Genomic DNA, 15,647 nt, shown 5'->3' on the forward strand with positions numbered 1-15,647 from the left:
TCTGGTTCTCGTGACGGTCGTGGCGCTGTACATTTTGGTTCTCGTGATGCCTGTGGCGATGGTTCCTCAATTGGTCGTTGGTCACATTTTGGTACAGACCTATTTATGACTTCGGTATGCCATGTAGAGAGTATAACTGAACATGTGCCATGTTGAATAAAGCTCTGTACTCGCTATTTATGTAGCTGTGGCGATGCTTTCCATACGTACAGGACATCATGGGTACACACAAAATGTACTCGCTATTTATGACTTCGGCATGATAGTGTTCAATGATGCTCTTTATAAATATGGGGGCATTTTTCCACATCCTCAAACTTAGGGGGTGTTTGGTTTCTAGGGACTAATGTTTAGTCCCTAGATTTTATTCCATTTTAGTTCCAAAATTGTTAAATATAGAAACTAAAACTTTATTTTAGTTTCTATATTTAGCAATTTATACACTAAAAAGGAATAAAATGAAGGGACTAAACATTAGTCCCTAGAAACCAAACACCCCTTTACATGCTTCATAATTTATAATTATGTTGTTTGTTTTGTTTATTATTTTTAAATTTTCTAAATTTTGTAGAAAAAAATTAAGCAAAAAAATACTTACTTGCATGACCCTATATAACTTGATTAGAGAAAGTGTTGCGGCGGATGCAGATGCAGATTTATGAAATGTGTGACAATGATAAAAAAAATTATATACCGTTGTCCATGGTTTCATCTCTCGAGAAAAAAAATGACGAAGAACAAGACATGAATGAGTTTCGTGATAGTATTGCAAATGCTTTATTCAACATATGAGGATGGCTATTAAATTTCCTGTTTATTTTTCAATCTAGTTTAATTTATATCACTCAAGAAATTTGTATGTTGTTTATAAATTAATGTTGCTTGTGTCACAAGTGTGAAATCCATTTAATTTCAAAGGCACTATAGAAAATTAGCAGCAGGTCGGACCAACCTATTAGTTAGGAGTTCTAAATAGCCCCTAGTTAATAGATCTAGAGGGGGGGGGGGGGGGGGTTTCTAAAGAGGACCTTTAAGTATGAGTAGTGAAGCATCTTGGTGTTGCGAAAACATGCAATGCATGCAAGCGATATAGATAACGGTGAATATTTTCGTACGACATCTTGGTGTTGCGAACGCATGCAAGATCTAAGAAAAAAAACGCTATTGACGTAGACCAGGGACCATAGAAGCAGCAGAAGTTTGTTTGAGTAAATTTTCAGACAGAGTGACGAAATTTAAAGTTTACTTCCAACAGCAATCTACTTATCAGTACATTGTTTTGGCGCCGTAGCGTCAAACAGGGAAAGGTGTGAGAAAAGCAGCCTGAATTTCTCAAAGTAAGATTTCTGGGCCCATCCGTCGCTCCTCTGCTAACTCCTTGAGCCTTTGAGTCACCTTCTCCGCAACATTTACGTACGCTTGCGCAGATGCTGAGTTGGGTGATGATACAACAATAGGGTTGCCTTCATCTGAACCTGTTCTGATACTGATTTCAAGAGGTACCTATTAAAGAAAAACACCAGCTGTTTAGCATAAGATCATATGTATATGTATAGAAATATACAAACTGATGTGCCAACCATTCATCTGAAGTAAAAAAACCAAATTTAGGGTGTTCATTCTAACAGAATGTTCTTTACATCTTAAATTCATAATATCTACAAATTGAAGTAACAGTCAAATGTTTGAAAAAGATTCATCCTTTTCTCAGATATAAAAGAAACGAGCAAAATCATCACAACTAAAGAATTGGTGCCAATTGTAATAAATCTTGACAAGATTCACTCACATCACCAAGTAATTTCATGTCCATTGTAACAAATCTGCCTATAAAGCTCTATTCATTGGAGCAGAATCCTTTGAGCCCTGGAAAAGAATTTGGAAGAGCTGGGCAGCGCCTAAGTGTAAGACCTTTGTTTGGCTGGCCATAAATAACAAATGTTGGACAGCGGACAGACTTAAAAAAAGGGGACTTCAGCATCCTGAATTTTGTGTTCTATGTGACCAGGAAGACGAAACTGTGCAGCATATTCTATCTAATTGCGTCTTCACAAGACAGTTTTGGCATAAGATTTTAACCCCCATTGGTCTCTCTTCTGTGAGTCCTAAGAGAAGAGATTCAGTTTTTGCTGAATGGTGGAGAAAGGCTTCAACCAAGATTCCAAAGAGCAAAAAAAAGGGGTTTAATAGTATGATAATCCTTGGGGCTTGGAGTATTTGGAAGCAGCGAAACAGGTGTGTTTTTGAAGGAGCTCGACCCTGCCTTAATACCTTAGAGGATGGATTTAAAGATGAGATGAGATTGTGGGTTTCTGCTGGAGCCAAGAACTTGCGCTCTCTTTTTGACCCTGGATAGAGAAAGGAAAGCCTTATAGCCTACTAAAAGACGGGAGTGTTGGGGTCGTTTGTGTCTGTGTGGTGTGTGCTTTGTAAGGGTAAGTGTGTGTTTGTGTTTAGAGTGTGTGTTTGTGTTGTGTGTTCTGTTTGTCCCGGGCCACAGGCCCTTTTTCCCTCTACTTTAATTTAATGATACGCAGCCCTCCTGCGTATTCGATAAAAAAATTTCCTCTGCAGTCCTCTGTGCTCCACCTTCCCCAAAGATGTAAGATTTCTCACCACATTTTGAGCATTTAAAGCAACTCATATTCTCTACCAATCCCAGAATCTGTGAAACCAAAATACTCAGATGTGACGTGAAAGCTAGATATACTGGAGCATGGGAAAGCATCATGAAGAATTTTGCAATAGTAAATGAAATGTGCACAACTGCACATCCTTAAGGTGGATGGGTGATGATTGATGCCCTTATTTTGAGGGCTGACATGCAACGGACTACAAAACAGTAACTGACAAAGTTTAGAAAAAAAACTAAACAAAAAAATTAAAAGAATAAACTGAAGAATTATAACTTGAAATAGAAACGTAAAATGTGATGCAGACCAACAGTTATGGAGAGAAGACAGAATATGTACTGGAACTTGAACTTTGCGGAACATGTTGGCTCCTCTTCTAGCATCGATAAGAGCAATATCTTGAGGAGTTGAAACAATTAAAGCACCTGCAAAAACAATAAGTAAAAACTAAAATTCAGATTTTGTATCTAACCAACATTTGCAGCTTCATAGGCAGATGTACAAATACCAGATAACCGAAGCCTTTGGGACATTGATAGTTGAGCATCACCAGTGCCTGGGGGCATATCAACAACAAGAATATCAAGGTCCCCCCAAGCAACTCCCCTTGTCATCTTCTCAAGAGCACTCATTACCTGATACCAAGAGAAAAGTAGTATTACCAACATCGAACTAGACAGAAGAACACAAATTGTAAATATGAAGCAACAACATTATATCCATGTAAAGGATTACCAATATAGCAACTAATTCTAATATAGCAAAAGACAATTAACCATCATTACATATTTCAATCAACTGCAACAGCACATCGTCTTCTTCTAACAGTAATTTTAATATTAGCCACTTCATCATCTATAAGATTCAATTGTACCAGCACCTGGATGGAGTAAAAATATAAAATAAAAGGGTTCACATACACCAGCCCTTATGGATCCTAGTCCTTTTTCGATAAAGTAAGCTTTATTAATCTTAGACAATTACATCAAGATGACACAATGGAACTAAGATTACTCCCAGCCTCTACACACTAAGGTGTACACATCCTAACAAAAGAGAGGAAAGAAAAAAGAAAAGAAAAAAAAGAGAAACAAATCAGTCCCAAAGCGAGCTATCACTCACAACAGTCTTCACGGCAACCACTAACCAGACAAAGCTAGAGTCAAGATTGAGGCACTCCATAAGCAAAGAAAACGACATATAAGAGCCTCGATACTTCAGACAATGCCTTCATCAAGGTCAATGCTAGGCATAACCAACTAAGATCAGGCCTAGAGATTTTCCCCGAAGTCGACGAGCCCGACATTCATAAGTCCCACCAAATCAAAGAACACCAGCCTTGCCTCCACCTTCTTTCCATGCTCATGTTGACATACCACCAAATCTTGGCTAATATCAAACAGCCATAAGCTTTGAAACAACATCCAATTTTAGATAGACAGTCCTACGAAGACAGAGTCGCGAACTAGCCAATAGGCACACGAACACAGTCCATAGGTTGCATCTAAAAATAGAATGTGTCCCTCGAGCAAACGATTCCGAGAATCAAGTCTAAGATGATACAAGTCTTAGGTATGTATGCACGGTATTTGCAAGATATGAAGACAAGAAGTGAGATATAGTCGCACCTGCCGCAAGCTAGATAACAATCGCCGTACCAAAGGCGACGCCGCTACAGGGCCGGCTCTCCTGACCCAAGCATCAAGCCGTCAGATATGTCCATAGCTGAAAGGTCATGCCGTCATGCCACGGTCAAACGAACAAGGAACACCCGAACAGGATTGGGTGGGAGGGCTGGTCACAGGACGCAGGGTCGCCAAATCTGGCCACCAGGATGCCAGATCAACCCGCAACCACAAGATCGAGCCGTTGCGCCTTACAAGGCGAGAGGAGAGGACACACGCCGCGCGAAGAGGCGCTACCATCACTGGCAATGGGACGAGCCACCGTCGCCAACCGCAGGACGAGCTGTCACCCTCACCATCAACGAAGCCGTCGCACGTCCAAGGATGGACAGGGTTCACACCCTCGAGAACACCATGCAGTAGGGGACATGATGCCTCACAATGGTGCCCCAAGCAGGTAGAGTGACGCCACAAGGGCACTACCACCATTGCCACTGACATAGACATCAGTGAAGGCTTACGCCCGACTCAGCACCATGTCTGCCACATGTTCTTGCCCAAGCCAGTAGCCCGCTCCTCCTTGCCTCCGCATCGTCTCCACTGGAAGAAGCCCGGCATAGCTCGAAGCACCACCACGGCGCCACCAGCATGCACCATAGCCAACCCCCAACCGCAACACCAAGGCGGCGTTGGACCAGCATCACCGCCGAGAAGCACCAACCGCCTCACCTCAGAGCCTTCCGCCCGTGCACTGGCCCCAGCCAGCCAAGCCACGGCCCGCAACCACATCCCGAAGCCAAGTAGCCCCCAGCGCCAGACACCTGTGCCGGCCGCTATCGATGCCGCCCGCCGTCCCCCCCCCCCCCCCCCCCGAGGACCTGCCCCAATCCGTCAGAGAAGAGGAGGGAGGGCCCTGCCGCCGCCGCCTTCCCCGCGGGCCGCACGAGTTGCCGACAGCCCGCTCGGGCGACGGCACGACGAGGTGAGGGTGGCGGCGGCGGCTAGGGTTAGGTGTCCGCTCAGTCGCCCACGCGAGGGGCGACGCGAGCGTAGACCAGTTTTGTTGCGTCAAAAGACGCAAGAACAGAAAGTAACCAAAGTTGCAACAATTTATGTTTTTACATGCTAAACATGCAATAGAAAAGGAAATGGTTGACATGATAAATGTCCAAAGGATTTAGACACCTCAAATGAGAAGTTAACAGGACATGCAAAGACAAACCATAGGACCTCTCCAAACAATTGGTGCGTCTTTGTCTACAAGAAAACCAATGGACATGCATCTCACACCATGGTTCTCAATTGGAATCATCTTCATGTCTGCAAAAAAATGTAATTTAAAAATTCAGTATAAACCGTAAAGAAATAGCAATTGTAATTGTAGTTAAAAAAGGTACCGGTATTATAGGCATGCTAGTATCCAGGAATTATTTTACCAGAGGTTAAACTGGCACTTTGGCGTAATTAGCATACGTGTATTAAAAAATAGTGAAGACGAGGAGTTAATTTCCAAATAGCTATATTTAGCTCACTGCTCAGCTAGACACAGATAAAAAAATTGTGACCAGTGCAAAACGCTTTCCCATGTTATTTCGGACTGCTTGGTGTTTATATTGTTTGGAGACATGAGGCATCAGGGTTGTTCTCCTCTAAATCCTGCTACAAAGTCCTTTTCTTAGGCTCTACTGTTTTTGAGCCTTGGAAGAGATTATGGAAGACCTGGGCTCCTCCTAAATGCAAGTTCTTTCTTTGGTAGCAATAAGGAACAAATGTTGGACAGCTGACAGATTACAGCTGAGGGGGATGCCACACCCAGATGTTTGCCCAATGTGTGATTAAGCCCAAGAGACAATTCAACACCTCCTTACTGCGTGCATTTTTGCCCGGCAATTTTGGCATACAATTCTTGCTGCTATTGGCTTGGGGCATCTCACTCCGACAGCTGATGAGGAGAATTTTGCAGACTGGTGGGGAAAGGTGAGCCTTAGGGTTATCAAGACCAGAAAAAAGGGCTTAACTCTCTGATCATCCTGGGGGCTTGGTGCCTATGGCTCCAGAGAAACAGAGCAGTGTTTCATGGGGAGACTCCATCCTTACCCAGGATTTTTAGGTGTTTCTCAGATGAGTGTGTTTGCTGGGTTTTAGCAGGAGCTAAGGAGACCGGGAGCATGGGCTTAGTTGCTGCCCTGGGCGAGGTCGGGTCTAGTTTCAGTGCTACTCTGTAATTCCCTTCGGGATTATGTGGGTCTTTGGGAGATTTGCTCAGCAACATCTCCTCTTTTGTAATGTTTCCTTTCCTCTTTAATATATAAGATGCGCAGTTCTCCTGCGCGTTCTCAAAAAAAAATAGAATATTGTTCTCACTTGTGCCTTTTAATTTAGCAATGTCACGTCCAGTATATATTTCTTCATTTTTTCGATATAGTTCAATTTACACTAATCAAATTATGAGAATGTAACGGTTTCATGATAAAAGAAAAGGCTAAAAAATCTAAACAAGACAACCAAAGTCCTAGGTGTATAGCCTTAACAGTTTTAACATATATAAGAATGCATATGGTGTACACCATGGCGCATGGCATGTGCTAAAAGAGTTCCAACACATACCTTCACTTAATTCAGGCTTGGCATGGAGATTCATCATTGTGGGAATGGATGGTCCATAGATGTCAGCATCTAGCAAACCAACCTGAAGCTTAAACTCCTTTGCAAGTGCTACAGCAATGTTAACTGCACGAATACAATTACCAATATGAAGAAGCAATTTTAACTATAGTGAACAGAAAAACAAAAATGGAGCAGGAACTTGAGAAATATGACTAGACACAAGTGCTAGATTTATATTGCCATCATTTTTAAATAACTAAAACAGAAATTATGCACCTAAATCATTGGCATCTATCCCCTCAACTCAAATTAAGAATCATTTCTGCTTCAAGATAGTTAATAAGAACTAGGAAGTATCTTTAGCACAGTGCAACTTTGGTTTGAATGTACCTCTAAACAGACCTAAGCGATTCAAGCTCTACAAGACCTTTCTATTTGCACCAATATCGAATACAAAAAATAATTGGACAAATGCAAGATATTCTAGGGTTAAGAGGAATGCAGACCTGCAGTGGTGGACTTGCCTACGCCGCCTTTCCCAGATGCGACAGCAATGATGTCACATACGCCAGCGATCGAGGTGCCTCCCTTCACGGCAGAGCTGTAACATCTACCAAGCAAACCCTAGGGAAAATGAGAGATGAGCTAGAAAATTGGAGGGAAAATGCAATCGTTTTGGATTTATTGGAACAGTCAGGAAGGTTGGGCATGAAAAAACTGCATTTTACATGGGGTAATTATGGGAGAAGAGGAAAATTCCTTGGAAGCAATAAACAATCGAATAGTTGATGCCTCACCGAGCGAGATGTTATCCTGTGCATCGAAAAGAAACTGTGTCCCATTGAGAACGAGACAGTGATTCGTTACTTGGCCACTGCAACAGCGAGGGACAGTGGCAGACCTGAAACGCAGCAAGAGGGGCGCTGATTATACTCTTTAACTTCATAATGTGAAGCCCAAGCATAGATATTTAAGCCACATGTATATATGCTTACAAGTTACAACATGAGAGTAACTCATAAAATATAATCACGCAAAATTGGTGATAAAGTAAATGTAACATATAATAAAAATGTAATCACATGCATATATATATATAGGTATATATATATATATATATATATATATATATATATATATATATATATATATAGGTAGAACTGAGCAACACAATAAACTTCATGCCAAATTGGGTTCTAAATCTTAGAGCAACTCCAACAACTCCCGAAACTTCAGTCCCAATACGTATTTTAGGAAAAAAGAAGAAAAACAAACATCCAACAGTCACCAAAATGGCCACCATATCCGTGGCGCAAACCTTCGCAGCTGCACGAGCTCCCAATACGCCTGGATTTCTTCATTCCCGCGCAGGGGTGGAGACAGACTACCTATTTGTTTTAGCTTATAGATCATATAATCTGGATTATAATCTAAATTATATAATAGATTATAATCTAGACATATTATAATCTACATGTAGTTGTTTGGTAGTCTAGATTATACAAATGTAGATTATTCATAAAGACAGTAATACCCTTGTTTGTTTATTTGAGGTGAGGAAAGAATGATGACATATATTGTAATTTTTGTTTACATAACCATGGGTGGTGGGTCTTTTGCCAAAATAATCTCAAATAAGCTACTCTTAGGAGATTATGAGATTATCATAATCTAGGCTTTAGATTATATAATCTGAACCCATAATCTAGGTGTTTGTTTACCTATTGGATTATTTGCGCTAGATTATATAATCTAGAGAGATTATAATCCGAAACAAACAGGGCTAGAGCCCCGCCTGCCCTTGGCTCCACCGGTGCCTTGCTGGTAGCTGCACTCGCCACGTGTGCTGAGGCTGCCTTCCTAGCTGCTTGCTTCGAACGCTCCCGTCGCTCTAGGTGTTTCTGGTTGCGCTTTCGCTAGATCCATGGCCCATGGAGTGGAAGGCAAGCTCAGGTTCCCTCTCACCTCCGCCGCCGCGCGGTCACGAATGAATCTCTAGCTGGTGCGCCCCACCACCACGGTGCTGCTCTAGAACTTGGCGTGCACCTCATAGCCGTCAGGAACTCCTGGGTCCTGCGGGTGCTCAGCGACTCAGCGCTTTGCATTTGGGTGTAGGCATGGTGTTCTCCGATTTGTGTGAAAGACGAGATAAGTCTTGGATTTTTTTGATTCAGGTGGTTGAATTTGAGAGGGCCTTCATAAATGTTTTTTCTATAATGATCAAAATTGCTAGCCGGCTCTTCCTCGGAGACATTCGACACTGTCCATCCTTCCCTCGTCTAACCCGCTAGTCTAGATCGATGAAGAAAGCTCAAACAGGGAAGAGGATTTGCAGGCGGTTGAACGACAGATTTCAAAGGATTTTAGAAAAATTATAGGGAGCTGTTGGAATATTGTCTTTTTTGGATTTAAAACTTTCGAGGATATCCCAATTTCTTTGTTCTAGAAGCTATAATTTTAGGATATGTTGGAGATGCTCTTAAACAAGTTACAAGTTCACTACAAATTTAAGGAGTGACAAACGGATTCCTGACTTCGCACTTAATAAGGAGAATAAATTAAGAACATGTGCAACTGACGAAGCAAACAAAGCAGCACCGGAATAAGATGCAACAAAAAATAGAAATCAAACAATCACACTGACTCACTGTGTAGGACGAGCAGGGGACTGGGGCCAGCCAAGAGAGAACACCAGCGGCCCTGCGAACTGTGGTGCTGGCCGTAGGCCGGCTGGCACAGGAGCACTTGGTAAATGACGCAGCGACAAGCGGCAGCACAGAACAAGGCGGGACGCAGGTGGATCTGCACAGCACTGCCTAACCCGCTACCCAGCGCCTAGCAGGAGCTAGCCTTCACGCCGACATGGAGAACGGAGGTCGAGGGGCGCCGGGCGCGGTCGGGGATTCGGTGGACGGCGGCGCAGGAGCGCTTGCGCTTCTCTTGCGGGCCGCAGATGCGGGCGACTGGGCGAGGCTGCCGCTGGACCTTGGGACCAGAGATGGCAATGGGGACCCGATCCCCGATTCCCCGCGGGGAATTCCTCTATTAGGGGATGGGGATGGGGAAGTTTCTTTCCCCACGGGGATGTAAATGGGGAAAAGTTCTCCCCCGACGGGTAAACGGGGACGGGGATGGGAAGCATTCCACATCCCCGTTCCCCGCGGGGACCCGTTAAACTTATATGTGACAATGTTTTCATGTAATAGTTAATGATAAAAGTAAAGAATTACCTTGTCAAGAGATCACCCGTTGTACAAATACATTGATTTTAATGTGCACATAATGAATTTTACATCTAACAATGTGTATAAGTGACAATATTTTACATTAATAACAAATGAAGTACGATTTAATTATAATTTAAGCGGGGATGGGGATCCCCGACGGGGATTTATCCCCGCGGGGAACGGGGATGGGGAAGAAATGTCCCCCGCAAGCGTTCGTGGGGATCCCCGAGGGGAAAATTTTTTGTCGCGGGGACGGGTTTGGGGAGCTAAAACCCGACGGGGAATTCCCCGTTGCCATCCCTACTTGGGACATTAGTTCCTCAATTTTTTTAGACCTATTTAAATTATTACTATTCATATGTCCGTACATTTATACGATTTATATATATATGATGTAAATTTGTTTTAATAAAGTATAAAATATATGTTTTCTATTGATTAGGTGTGTGATTGTGGAGCCAACAAACAAGGTTCAAACATTTACTTATACATAATTTCACATTATTTTTTACATAAACTCTCTTATTATAGTAGTAAAGAAGAGATTAAAAGAGTCCGGGTTGATTCTAAATAAATGTAGGTTTTTTTGAAAAAAAATTGACGCGGAACGACCGTTGAAACTGGTGCTTTAATATAGTAGAGAAATTTCTTTAGAAACTTTTTCAATAAAGTCCTTTAGAATAAAGGATTGATGTCCTGCAAATTCTATAAAATTCCTATAGAATAACCTATTATAGTATAATTTTGAAGGATTTCTAACATGAGGTCTAATCTCTTCGAAAATTTTATTTGTGTCTATCTCTCCCCTCTAATTGTTGTGTTCTTTTTATACTGCATCCAAATGCTCTATTAGAAGTTTTCATATGTTTTAATTCCTATAAAATTGCAGGTGTCAAGCAACTCTATTCCTACGTGTTGTTCTTGTTCCTACATTTCATCAATCTTGTACTCCAAAGGAGGCCTCAAGTTCATTTACTTTTAGGTATAGAAAAAATTGATTTTTTGGGTAGGCTAATACAGTCTTGTTTTAGGCCTTCTTGTCGGATCGGTCTAGTCCTCCTCCTCCTCGGTCCAGTTTTCGTATCTATTCATTCGGCCCCATTCTTCTTGGCGTCGCTCGTGCCAGTATGCCCCAATGCCCCTTTCTTGACGTTGCACGACGCGTGATGTTGTCCGATCCCACTCCCTTCCAGGTGCCCTCATCTGGCTTCACCGTCATCACGACGATGGTCCACCCAACATGCCCAATCTTGTATTATGTATTGATATGAAACTTAAATTACATGTAATGCTAGTTTTTACGGTCTTGTTTAATTTTTTCATATGATTTTTTTGCCCCCCATGAATTATCGTCCCGCGTCCGCCACTGCTAGGAGGCTTTCTCCCTGTGAGTTGTACTTGGGCTGGACTGATTTGGGACGCTTGACGGTCATGGGCTGGTGTGGATTAAGTAGACGAGGGGGCGTGCCCGAAGTCGTTTAGATCACCTATATATCTCCTATCTCTATATATGTATCTATACTTACTTCCTATATAATCCACTAGTGTCCTGACTAAAGTTGAGTTCATATCACATCAAATATTTAAATATCAATTATAAGTATTAAAATTGGCTTATTTAGGATTAATAAATCGTGTCATCTTTTAGTCTTTATCTAATTAGTTTTATAATTAGCCTATATTTAATAGTAGTAAATATCATCCTAGTCTAAAGCTTCACAAGAACAGAATACAAGAAATTAATCAGTTGAGATACTCCCAAATTATCGGTACTCTCATGTATCTTGTTGTTGCAACAAGATCTAATTTTTGCAGTGAGCAAAATGAGTAAATTCGCTTCTAATTCGGGAAGCGATCACTAATGTGCACTAAAACGTGTAATGAGATACTTGAAAAGTACTTCTCTATATGGACTTCACTATACTATATACCCCGCTATACTTGAAGGGTATAGTGATTCCAGTTGGGTCTTAGATGAAGCTGAGATCAAGTCCACGAGTGGATATATATTCACTATTGGTAGGGTTGCAGTTTCTTGGGGTCTCGTAAACAAACTATCTTAACGAAATCTATTATGTAGGCAGAACTTGTAACACTTGAGTCAGCCATATCTGAGGTAGAGTGGCTGAAAGATCTCTTGACGGACTTGCCAATGATTGCTAAATCAGTACCAGTCATTTTTTGCATTGTGATAGTCAAAGTGTGATCAAAATTGTAGACAATACAAAGAAAATGCAAAGTTCTCAAGACATGTGAAACGATGAATCAAATCAGTAAGACATTTAATAAAACTGGAGATATCGTCGTAGAGTATATTAATACTGCTCGAAACTTGGTGGACCCTTTTACAAAGGGATTAACACGTGTTGTGATTGATGATGCATCAAGGAAAATGGGATTAAAGTCCACATGATGTTATTATATAGTGGAACCCCAATCCATATGATCGGAGATCCTGTGAATTGGATGTTGGGAAGAACAAATTGTTTGTATAGTAGGGGAGTACACCATAGATCCCATGAATTGGATGTTGGAACAAATTGTTTGTATAATAGGGGAGTACACCATTTTACTCGTTTTCCGACAAAAATGTGTACTCTCGGCACAAGGGAGGTTGACTTTTGTCTTAATATATTCTGTGGCTTGTAAAAAGCAAGATATTGTCCTGCAAGGTACACTTGCAAGAATACAACTGTGTGAGTTTGACTGTGAGGTCACGGTCTATGAGATGTGGGTAATATCAAATAAACTCACTAAAAGACACAAAAGTATGATCGTAATGCTCCTATCAGAGACATGTCTTTAGGCGGCCTAGTATCAGCGACGTTTATAGATGAACCTACTTAGGCCATCTCCAATAACTTACGCATCCACATCCATATATTCAAACTCCACTCTATGAACAATGCGGTCTACAATGCAAAACAATATTTTGGATGACCATATGAGTGAATTGCTGGAGACGATATTACACAAGACTAACAATTCAAGGCTTTATCCATTGCAAAGTCATGATAAGGTGATAATGTAATGCAAAGTGTAGCTCAAACCATATCGGGTCTGCGCTGTAAAGTTGGTATATAAAAGCACATAAATTGAGTTAATTGGAGACCTTAGCTTTGGTGTGGATTGTTGAAATTTGGCTCACTTGTGTGTGACCCAATTAAAATATAGAAGCCAAGGTGGTGTGTAGAGATGACATGGGGGCTTTAGTCCTATATTGTTCACCTAAGTAAAAGAGAACCAATTTATATGTGAGGTTGTTCACTACTTTTCACATGAGATAAACAAAGGCTAATGAAGGTTGTTATGAACTTCCACACGCGTTCGCTCGCTCGCATTTCATTTTTTTCTCGAAATCACAATGTGACTTGTGACATGCAACGATACGTGACCGTGTTGCGACATGTTCTAAACAACAGTTTATTTTTTATCTTTTGTTTATTTGGCTATCATATATCATACGTAGAATGCCACGTCAACCGGGAGTAATGGGCACACACGTAGAGAGGTTTCAGGGGGTGTTCCTGGAATAGCAGATCAAATTGTTGTCTAGTTGAGGCTGACCGTCTATTCAACAGAGACGTTCGAGGGATTACATTTTCATTTTCAATTTTTGAAAACCGTTTTGTTGACCAAAATTTGACTTTTATGTTTTCAAATTCTAAACCGAAATCCAGCAAAACCTGAGCGATTTTCATTTCTCAGTGAGTACTGATAACGGTAAATTTTCTGGTTACCGGTGCTTTTTGACCAAAATTGTCTATCGTGGTTCGATAAACGAGAGAGAGAGAGAGACGCAAAACAAAACTGCATCGTCTTCTCCATTGTTGTCCCTGCGTCTGTTGTGTAGAAGATCAAGAAAGAGTGATGTCTTCGAATCGATGTCGATAATCTGACGACCCGCACATGTGTCAGCGAATCAGGTTTATGAAAAGTGCTTCGCGCACGTCTGCTTATGTTCATCTCACCATCACTCGTGAAAAACATTGTAAATAAATATGTATTTTTAGTTTATAACGATGACGGTCTTATAGTTAGATCCGTTGTCGGTTTTTCTTTTGTGCACTCATATTTTTGATTTAGTACAGACCCATTCTATTCTAACGTCATTGATATTATCTATCAGTAGATCTAGGTTTAACGTTTGATGTTGTATTATCAAATTAATCTTAGACCATGTTAATTTTGTAACAGTATCTTCATGAACACGTGAAGATCAATCAGACAACCTGTTTGTTTGGCTTTAATCTGTACCTACTTCTACCGCTTCTACCGTGTTTTTGTCTCTATAGATTGTAGCTGCAACTGTCCAAATAACCGGTTTTAATCTTAAGCGAACAGCCACGCCTCTTAGCTTCCACCATCATCCGATCGAGCGAGCTTATTCCTTGGAGCTGGCGAAATATGCTGGGATTCTGAGTTCGTCTTGTCCACCTTGTGTTCATGTGCTTGGTCGTCTTTTTAATACAAAATCTCGACCGATTGTTAACATAATGTTTATTGATGTGTTCCTTGAAAGGAAGCGAGTGTTGGATGAGGTCCCGGTCCCGGTCAGAGCAAATAAAAATGATTTTCTTTGCTCTTTGGATGTCCTTGAGAAGATCCTTCCAGATCCCAACACCAGTATTTTGTTGTGGCCACGCAAGTGCCAGCCATGTGCCACACAGCCACACAGTAATCTATATCTATATCTATATACTACTCTATAAGCACGTAAGGAGGGCGTCCACCAGGGTATGCCATGCCCCCGCCTCCGCAGATCACGCCTACCGTCGTCCTCCTCACACCGTTTTCCTCCTCCTTCATTGACCTGTCGCCAACGCCGGCGTCGTCTCCTCCCTGTGCTCCGTCTCCTCGCCCTTATCCGCGTCCGGCGCTATCTCTTCCCCGTCCTCCATCTCCTCGTACTGCCCCTCTCCCATCTCGGTCCCTGCCCCTCTCCCATCTCACGCCCCACCCCGCCCCCGCGAGGCCACGACGTAGATCCCGCCCATGTCACCGCCCCCCACCGCCGCCCCCACACCTCCCTCTCCTCGTGTCCACCTCATCATCCTTGCGACGCTCTCACTCCTCCTCGCGCAAACCCCCCGTCCCGCAGCTGTAGGATCTAGGACACCAGCTAGAGGGGGGGTGAATAGACGGTTTTGACTAAAAACAACAATACTAAGTAAATTTAATCAATACAACAAGGGAAATAAATTTACTAGTGTCAATAAGTAAACAATGTATGAAAGACAACTACGGAGATTGAATACTTGAAGAACTATAAGCAAAACACTAATCAATTGCAAGGTAATAAGTAATGCTAGAAGAAATGGACACCGAAATTTATCCCGTGGTATCGGTGATTTGCCGATCACCCCTAATCCACGTTGAGGTGGACTTCAAGCTCTCACTTGCTCCTCTATCAAGACACGACTTGATCTTGAGCCAAGTGGACAAGAAATCACTCAATACCTCGATTCCACTAATGTCACCTTTGCCGCTCCGACGAGGTAGGCACGAACCCCTCACAATCAACACCGCGGCTTCTCCACAATCTTCTTGGAGAG

At 42.0% G+C, this 15,647-nt stretch overlaps 1 pseudogene across 1 annotated transcript; it reads right to left on the reverse strand.

Annotated features, from left to right (window-relative positions):
• Positions 1–1,186: 1,186 nt before the first annotated feature.
• On the reverse strand, positions 1,187–9,843 carry LOC100282756 (nucleotide-binding protein pseudogene; annotated as a pseudogene). The gene is made up of 8 exons (NR_174155.1): positions 9,514–9,843; positions 7,663–7,766; positions 7,372–7,475; positions 6,866–6,988; positions 5,481–5,578; positions 3,142–3,268; positions 2,973–3,058; positions 1,187–1,503 (listed from the first exon to the last, which is right to left on the reverse strand). The product of NR_174155.1 is annotated as a nucleotide-binding protein pseudogene (transcript).
• Positions 9,844–15,647: the final 5,804 nt, after the last annotated feature.

The sequence above is a fragment of the Zea mays genome, chromosome 5 (assembly GCF_902167145.1).
Source record: "Zea mays cultivar B73 chromosome 5, Zm-B73-REFERENCE-NAM-5.0, whole genome shotgun sequence".
NCBI lineage: Eukaryota > Viridiplantae > Streptophyta > Magnoliopsida > Poales > Poaceae > Zea > Zea mays.